This window comes from Hippocampus bargibanti, linkage group LG04 (genome assembly GCF_051943395.1).
Source record: "Hippocampus bargibanti isolate YZ-2025 linkage group LG04, ASM5194339v1, whole genome shotgun sequence".
Lineage (NCBI taxonomy): Eukaryota > Metazoa > Chordata > Actinopteri > Syngnathiformes > Syngnathidae > Hippocampus > Hippocampus bargibanti.
The window spans coordinates 10,928,781-10,938,165 of NC_142737.1; the positions used below are offsets into that span (position 1 = coordinate 10,928,781).

General features: G+C 45.3%; 1 protein-coding gene across 2 annotated transcripts in view; it reads left to right on the forward strand.

Moving 5' to 3' along the window:
- Positions 1-9,385, forward strand: part of prr16 (proline rich 16) — a 37,129-nt gene extending 27,744 nt beyond the window's left edge. For both annotated transcript variants that reach the window (XM_088993975.1, XM_088993976.1), the window contains one exon: positions 3,373-9,385. The gene's annotated coding sequence lies outside the window, so the exon portion shown is untranslated. The remainder of the gene's footprint in view (positions 1-3,372) is intronic.

Genomic DNA, 9,385 nt, shown 5'->3' on the forward strand with positions numbered 1-9,385 from the left:
GGTGCTGGTCGTCCCGATCAAATTGGCGACCAGCGGGTAGCGACGTCAGCCCTGCCGGCAGCCTCGCAGGTGCTGGTCGTTACAATCAATGACAGTTAAAAAGACACCTGGCATGATCATCCGGTGCCGATTCATTGTTTGTTTGCTGCTTGGTTGCAGCATGCATCGTGTACGTGTTTGTTTAACCTTGGCGAGCTTTTACTTTTGGTCTTCTTTTGCTACTTTGTATTTTTTCCATTCAGATCATTTTGATGTTTTACATTTTGTTCCTGCTGACTTTATTTTAATACAATTTGTCAAACAACCTCCTGCTCCCTCCTGCCTGCTTTTTGGGATCCGAACCCGCCATCACCACCTCGCAAACCGTGACAGTATGAATCGGCCCAACCATCGGATCCCGCAGGTACATCGGACCCGTCTCATTTCCACCCTGTGCCTGGCAATGCTACGTCCACGTTAGCGAAAGCCTCGTCGCGTTTGAATCGCGTCACTCGACGAGCCGCAACGTCCACGTAAACGTCCGGCCGAGACCTCCTTCCAGGTGGCCGTCCAGGGTGAAACTGGGTGACTGGCATTGCACGCCCACGTCCAGCCACGCTGTCGTCGTGCATGACGAATTGAGTCTCATCCACGACGAGCCGTGCAACGTCCGCGTCAACGTCAGTCCGAGACCCCACTCACCGCTGGATCCCGGAGCGGCTCTGGACCCGTCTCGTTACCCCGGAGCCGGGCAGTTCACGCCCACGTCGGCGTCCGGCCGAGACCTGGTCCCATACGGCCGTACGGGGTGCCATTCTGCGCCTGGCAGTCGACGTCCACGCAGAGCCATGCGCCGTCGCGTGAACGTGCGAGAGGGATCGCGCTCACGCCCACGGCGATCCGTGCCGCGTCTTCGTCCACCCCAGGCCGAGTCCCGTTCCCATCAGGCCGCCGCCCGTCGTATGCTGGAGAGGCAGCGGTTGCCCTCTCCACCGACCGTTCCCTGGCGAGTGGACCTTTTGGGAGACTGTTGGGACTTCTGGAAGCAGCCCCTTGAAGGGGGGGTACTGTCATGATCTGGTTGGCGACCAACGGGGGGCGCTGTCGGCCCCGCCTGCACCTGCACAGGTGCTGGTCGTCCCGATCAAATTGGCGACCAGCGGGTAGCGACGCGCCGAGACCTACTTCCAGGTGGCCGTCCAGGGTGACACTGGGTGACTGGCATTGCACGCCCACGTCCAGCCACGCTGTCGTCGTGCATGACGAATTGAGTCTCATCCACGACGAGCCGTGCAACGTCCGCGTCAACGCCAGTCCGAGACCCCACTCACCGCTGGATCCCGGAGCGGCTCTGGACTGGTCTCGTTCCACCGGAGCCGGGCAGTTCACGCCCACGTCGGCCTCCGGCCGAGACCTGGTCCCATACGGCCGTACGGGGTGCCATTCTGCGCCTGGCAGTTCGACGTCCACGCAGAGCCATGCGCCGTCGCGTGAACGTGCGAGAGGGATCGCACTCACGCCCACGACGATCAGTGCCGCGTCTTCGTCCACCCCAGGCCGAGTCCCGTTCCCATCAGGCCGCCGCCCGTCGTATGCTGGAGAGGCCGCGGTTGCCCTCTCCACCGACCGTTCCCTGGCGAGTGGACCTTTTGGGAGACTGTTGGGACTTCTGGAAGCAGCCCCTTGAAGGGGGGGTACTGTCATGATCTGGTTGGCGACCAACGGGGGGCGCTGTCGGCCCCGCCTGCACCTGCACAGGTGCTGGTCGTCCCGATCAAATTGGCGACCAGCGGGTAGCGACGTCAGCCCTGCCGGCAGCCTCGCAGGTGCTGGTCGTTACAATCAATGACAGTTAAAAAGACACCTGGCACGATCATCCGGTGCCGATTCATTGTTTGTTTGCTGCTTGGTTGCAGCATGCATCGTGTACGTGTTTGTTTAACCTTGGCGAGCTTTTACTTTTGGTCTTCTTTTGCTACTTTGTATTTTTTCCATTCAGATCATTTTGATGTTTTACATTTTGTTCCTGCTGACTTTATTTTAATACAATTTGTCAAACAACCTCCTGCTCCCTCCTGCCTGCTTTTTGGGATCCGAACCCGCCATCACCACCTCGCAAACCGTGACAGTTTTAAGGCTTATTTAGTTGAAAAGTACATTTTATGGAAACCCGGGAACGGATTATTCCCATTTTAATAGTTTCCTATGGGATTTTTTTTTAGATACACACTTTTCGCCTTACACACTCTGTCTGGGAACCAATTAGTACCTCGTAAGTTGAGGTCTCACTGTAAATAACTTAACCCGATCTGCGTACTTCCACCTACGCAATATCAATTGTCTTCGCCCGTCTCTCACTCCTCATACCACTGCTGTCCTCGTTCATAGTCTAGTCACCTCCCGGATTGACTATTGCAATTCACTTCTCCTTGGTGTCCCTCAGAAACTTCTCCACAAATTCCACAATCATCACCAGGCCCTCATCCTTTCACCACATCACCCCTGTTCCCCAAGAGCTCCACTGGCTCCTGCTTAAATATAGAATCAACTTTAAAATTCTTATTTATACATTTAAAGCTATCCCTAACCTTGCCCCCCCATACCTATCTGACCTTCTTCAAATTTCGATTCCCTCTCGTTTCCTCAGATCCTCTTCCTCCCTCCACATCTGTGTGCCCCACCCTGCACGTCTCAGCACGATGGGGGACAGAGATTTCAGCTGCTCTGCCCCCAAACTCTGGAACTCACTTCCTCCCAACATTCGTAACATCGATTCTCTTCCCACCTTCAAGTCCCATCTCAAAACCCTCTTATTTAAGGGGGAGGAAAATACACCATCAGTGAATGGTGTATTTTCAAACTTTTTCCATATATAAGGCACACCGAACTATAAGGTGCACTTTCAATGAATTAAAAAAAAATCAAATATAATACATAAATATATAAATATATTTTCCAAATATAAGGCACACCACATTATAAGGAGCTACAGCAGAGGCTGGGTTACGCATTACTTCTACGGGAGGGAAATGGAGTCGGTAGGTGCTGACTGCAGTTGTGAGACCTGTTGTGGCTCAATATTACTACACATAATAGGCACATGTGTGTATAAAGCGCAGGGTCATCTTTTGAAGAAAATCCAGGCTTTTGGGTGCGCCTTATACACCGGAAAATATGGTAGTGTTATTTATGTATTTATTTGGGGTTTAAAACTCCTCCAGATGTTATGCTGCTCACATTTAAGGTGTTTAAAGTATGTGTGCGTGTGTGTGTGTGTGTGTCATGATACTTTCATTTCCCTCAGTGCAAATAGTTGTCGCGGCGACCACTCAGTCAAGTGGCTCTTGTCTATGTTCCCTCTAAATGCCTTTGCTCTCTTTCATTCCCTTACAGGTCCCTCTGAGAGCCCCACAGCTCCACCAGCGAAGCGATGCTGGAAAGTGGAAGTCAAGCATCTATCTTATGTTTGGATGGCTCTTTGCCAACAGGAGATAAATCCAGTTTTTGGATTCTGAGCATCTCCTTTGGGGAAAAAAAAGAGTAACCTTGATGCAGCGACAGTGAAATGAGGTTGGGGAGGTGGGTTGTTGTGTAAACAGAAGACGGAAGTCAAGAGTGGAGGAGATGCTTTTTGTAGTCCTTACAAAGTCACGACACACAAATATAACACGAGAAACAAATTCTGTCGACATTTCAGAAAGGTTTATTCAACATGACACATCGATGAAAAGGTTTCTTCAGCCGTCATCGGTATTTCTTTGAAGGTGTTAGACGTTTCGCTCCTCATCCAAAGAGCTTCGTCAGCCAACATGACACATTTTGAACATTTAGAAATTTACACTAACTATTAACTCATTCACTGCCATTCACAAATTGATTTGGGCATTGAAAGTATGACGTACAGCGCCATTCCCAAATGTGGTCAGGTTTTCTTTTTTCATGCTTGGGTGCCGATAAAGCCATGGCTATGGCCTCTGGCAATGTTTTTTTCTCTTTTCCACAAGGGGGCAGAATTTCCCTTTTTTTTCCATGTTAGCGCTTGTTGTTAAAGCGCTATATAAACCAAAATATGTATATATTATGATGTATTTTAGACACCGACCCTCATTTCAAGCTCATATAACTTAACTAACAGACCCATATAATTTAGTAATTGACTTGTTTTTTTCTGATGAAAGAGGAGAGTCTAAGGTCTAAAGCTGTGTTGAATGTTTATGTAGTCTAGCTAGCTAGATAGCTAGCTATCTATTAGCTATCTAGCTAGCCAGCTAGCTCTCTGTCTTTTTGAGTTAATCTGGGTTGAGCGAACACTGGCGCGTGAGGCTGCCGCTGCTCACCCACAGAAAAATGTATCCTCTTACTGTAGAGTGATCTTGAGAGTTTTGAAAGGCGCTTATCAATGAAATGTATGATTATATAATTTTGATAAAACTCAATATTCTGTGCGTCCTGGAATTCAAGTGACAATGGTAAAAACCCTGGCATTGAAGTGGAAGTCCTTTTTGCACATGCCAGGCAGTGAATGAATTAAGTGTTACAATTTCCTGAAGAGGTTCCTCCAAAATAAAAAAATATATACTTTACCCAATCAACACCCACAAAGCTTTACGAGGTCTCGAGTGTTGGGATGCACTTACTTAGACGTCTAATTCACCGACGATTTCATACACACAAAACAAAGCTTCGGTTGTCATCGGTCACGTCATTCACAAGAAATCATACAGGGTCTGATTCGGGACTTTTTGTTCAACCCAACGAGTGATTTTGGTATTGAGTGAGCACTTCATGTGTGTCAATATGTGTATCCGTGATATATTTCCCCCTGGTGGCCAAGACAGGCACACCACAAGAAGAATCACATCTCAAGGCGCTGTGGTATTTTAATCTGATGGAACGTTGAAGAATTTTGACATTTTTGTTTTCTCGGTGGGGGCATTAGCCTGAAATTTTACAAACATCGTCAGTGGCTTTGTGGGGACTATGCAACGGCATCTGCCTCATTGTCTCAGTTATAGTAACTATTAAACTGTGATTCGAAAAATGTTTTGACATGTGTACCTGTTAGCTGCTGGACTGATGCCCTGGGGGTGAAAAAAATGATGTCCCGTGGCTATGCACCGTATGTCAACAGATGACGTGTCCATCATCCATCTCACCATTCTGGACACGGACTGTTGAGGAAGTATTAATTTGCATCAAATCGACACGAGCATGTTTATATATACTATATCGCTCTATATTTCGGGCCTTTTTTTCTAACAGACTTTTAACGTTTGAATAGAGGATATTTTTGATATGGTGTCTGACGACAGAGGTGCCGATTACTCAGCGCGATCACCGAGACACTTTACAGATGGGGCGATATTGTGTCATTGAGCGCGAGGAATATTGGTGGTGTGAGCTGACAATGTGTTGCGGTGCGGATGAATGCAAACACTCACCTTGTCTTTTCACGCCGTCTTTTCCTATGCATTAGTTTGTATCGAGGCTTTCATTCACGCCAACTTAATAACAGACATTCTCAATTGTTTCAATGCAGTCGAACCTCTTAAATCCAACACCCCCGAGGTTGAACAATGTGTAGTTTGACATGTATCTCTGTTTTGGGATATTTCGGTTCACTGGCATGTGATCAGGAATGTTTAGTGCGCAATATCTCAATGTTTCCGGAGTTTAAAGGACAACCGACACCATTTTTTGTTCCCTAACTGACATTAGAAAAACGTTTCATAGCATCTAAAATACCCAAAACACGCAGGCTGATATTTTAGTCAGATGCAAAACACCAATAAAAATGAGTTAAAGTGTCCCAAAACGACTTCAAGATGACCTCGCGATGGCGAATTTCAGAAGGTACCCGCCCCCTTCGTGACGTCACGCCAGGACGTCTTGCCTTGCTCTAGAATCAAAACAATGGCTTCAGATTCAGATAATTTCTTGTTACTCATCCAGTTATAAATATGATTCAAATAGTTCTGAAGAGGAAAGCATAGGTTTTTGCAATCGATTAAAGAAGTCCTTCCGTATCATTTTCAGGCGTCTGGACTCCAATCTAGCGTCCCAGAAAATGCAAGATGGCGCCCAAGCTCCGTTGGAAATGGGCTGATTTGTCTGCTGGGAATTTGTCAACTAGTATCAAATAGTAGTCTTGGTGCAACATAGTAGTCAAACTTCTCATGGTCGAATTCTGGTGTTATAATAAATGCATTTCAACGAGACAAAAGCAAAAAAATGGGGGCAAGACAGGTGTATTGCAGGCATTCATTGATTAACTTTAGAATAGTGGTTGTTAACCTTTTAGAGTTACTGAACCCAACCAGTTAATATGCACATTCACTGAACCCTTCATGAGTGATTTTTAATTACAAATTGAATATGTATTTTTTAAATAAAATTTCAAGAGATAATGTATTTTTTTAAATCCATAAAATCTCGAGATAAGTACACTTTATGACGTACGATCGCGACAGTAACACTTCAGACCATGCTTAATTTCTCACAACGCTGATTGACAAACAATGTCATGTCATCACCTGGTCTCGGCGAATCAAATTGAAGGGCCGCTCACAAGCAAATTGCACATTTCCTGCTTGTCCACTGGACACAACTTTCCCCACTTGTGTGTGCGAAGGATGCTTTTTGGTTTCAAAGAAGGCATTCTGTCAAACTAGATAAGCTTCGCGAACGGTCAGCAAGATCCTGCCAACCTGCCCCAGAGTATTTCCTCATTCCACGTCAAATGGCGATTTAAAGAGCCGTTACGCCACCGGGTCAGGTAAACAACCGATTGCAATGCAGCGCGGTCATTCGCGAGTCAATGCTGAACAACAACAAGCTTGTTGTGAACCACCCTGGGGCGACACACCCATTAGTAGCATAAATTGGGAGTCTGTGGGCTTAAAAGTTTAGAATTGAAGATGGAAACGCCTTCAACAAACAACAGGAGTAATATCGCCTCAATTCATCATTTGTTAATTATTCTAAAAGAAGCGCCAACCTCGTTCGAGACATCAAATGTTGCGGCCTCAGCACAGCTAGCATAAAAATTGACCGTGTTTGGCATTTTGCGGCTTCTTTTGTGACATTCGTTTGAGAAAAAGAATATTGGAGCCAAGTAGGAAGACCCCATTTGTGTCGTCGCATGTTTTGAAATTAAAGGGGAAGTCAACCCCCATTTTTAAAAGAATCTGTTGTATGCCTCCACTCGCCCAAACACACACACGTATTCACACGTGTTTAGCCTCCTGCTGGCATTCTTTTTGCCCCTTTTTGTTAACTTAAAATTAACTCCAGAGTTTGTCAGGGCTCACGGAACGACCAATAAAGGCACGGCAGTTTTTGTAAAACTATTGGTCATTACCTGAGCTGTGAGCAACTGCGATGTCAATTTCAGTGGACAGAAAATGACAACCCCCTGCTTTATTTATATTTCACAAATGCAATATTAATCAGAATGCAGTATTTGCATTTGAGTAGTGCAGCATAGAACATTGAAGAACATTTTTTTTAATGGGGGTAGGGGGTTGAGTTCCCCTTTAAAGGACAACCAACGCCTCCGGACAAGTTGTGTCCATAATTTGTGAAATCACTTCAAATGACTTCTACTGAGTGTATTTTGCAAAGATTCCACCGCATATAGCTATATTTTACGTTTTAAGACTCGCGCTGAATATTCAGGAAGTCTTGTTTTTGAGTTGGTGACGACTCCTGACGTGACGTCACGTTTGGAACGCCCCTGACCGAGAATGCGACACACAATGCATACTTTGTTTGGTCTGAAAACTTTGTGTTGATCTGTGTTGGGGGCGAAATTTGAAGGAAAACACATAAATAAAGCAATTGTGAATCATTGTGTGTTGCACCAAGAGAACTACAGTAAAGTCTCGTTATATCAATATCGGATATATCGATAGTCCCGGTTATAGCGATACTATTTCTATGCACGCAAGGAGAAAATTACATGCGCGCAGGGTCGGATATATCGATAGTCCCGGTTATATCGATATTTTTCGGACTCCAGAGAATATCGATATAACGAGACTTTACTGTATTTGATATTCGCTGACACAAATTCCCAGCAGACAAATCAGCCCATTTCCATCGGAGCTTGGGCGCCATCTTGTGCATTTTCTGGGACACTACATTTCACTCCAGATGCCATTGACGGCTCAAATTGATATGGGAGGACTCCTTTAATCGATTGCAAACATTTATGCTTTCCTCTTCAGAACTATTTGAATCATATTCATAACTGGATGAGTAACAAGAAAGCATCTCCTCCGAATCTGAAGCCATTGTTTTGATTCTCGAGCAAGGCAAGACGTCTTGGTGTGACGTCACAAACAAGGGGGTGGGACCTTCTGAAACTGGCCACTTCCGGTTTCATTTTGTAAGGTCGTTTTTGGACACTTTAAGTCATTTCTATTTGTGTTTTTCATTTGACTAAAAATATCAGCCTGCGTGCTTTGGGTATTTTCGATGCTATAAAACGTTTTTCTGATGTCAGGAAACAAAAAATTGGTGTCGGTTGTCCTTTAAAGTATTTTTCTGATTTTATTTATTTCAGGAAATCTGTGGGGATGTAATTCACTTTGTTAGACCTTTATTAAACTGCATTTTAAAAGATGACACTTTATATTTGTGTTTATCTCTGACAGGCTTTTGCGTACCCCCCCCTCAACCACCACCAACAACCCACCCACCATTTATTACTATGAGCAGTCTTGCCTTTCGTTACCATGGCGACCTGGGGTAGAAACTTGAAGGCAGCAAGCACTGTCATCTCTTCTCGTGAGGGCAGAGCCCAGATTGCGAAAACAAATACGTTACTGAATTGGGGTTGCACTGGTTTATGTCTAGCTTTTGAGGTTCCACTGCATTGTCTCATTTTAAGATCTGTTTCTCTGTCCAACTAAAGAATATAAATGACATTATGATGTGAGTAGATGATCAAAGGTCCTTTGAATGTCAGGCTAAAATGAGACACTTGTTGAGTCAGAAAATATTATTATGTCAATGATCCATTTTTTAATCTCCCCACAACCAGGTTCAACAAGTTCCAAAGAAAATTGAAACGTCTCACCAAATGTCTGTTCTGTTGTTGCTATATGCGTCAGCCGATGGATGGAGAGGGGGATTACACCAAGTAAAACACTTTGCACTTGATGCGTCTGTGTTCTCATTGCCTCTTGTTTGTCATCATCGATTTATAGCATCCCTCGGAGTCAAAAACGACATTAATGAAAACATCTGCCCGAGTGAATCGCAGCAACTTTGATGAATGAGATGAAAACGACATTGGCATCCGGAGCGGTTCATCTGAGATTAGTGCGATGAGACTATTTTGTCGGGGGCTAAAGGCCATCGGCGCTTTCAGAAAGATAGAACAAATGCACGGTCGGCGTCA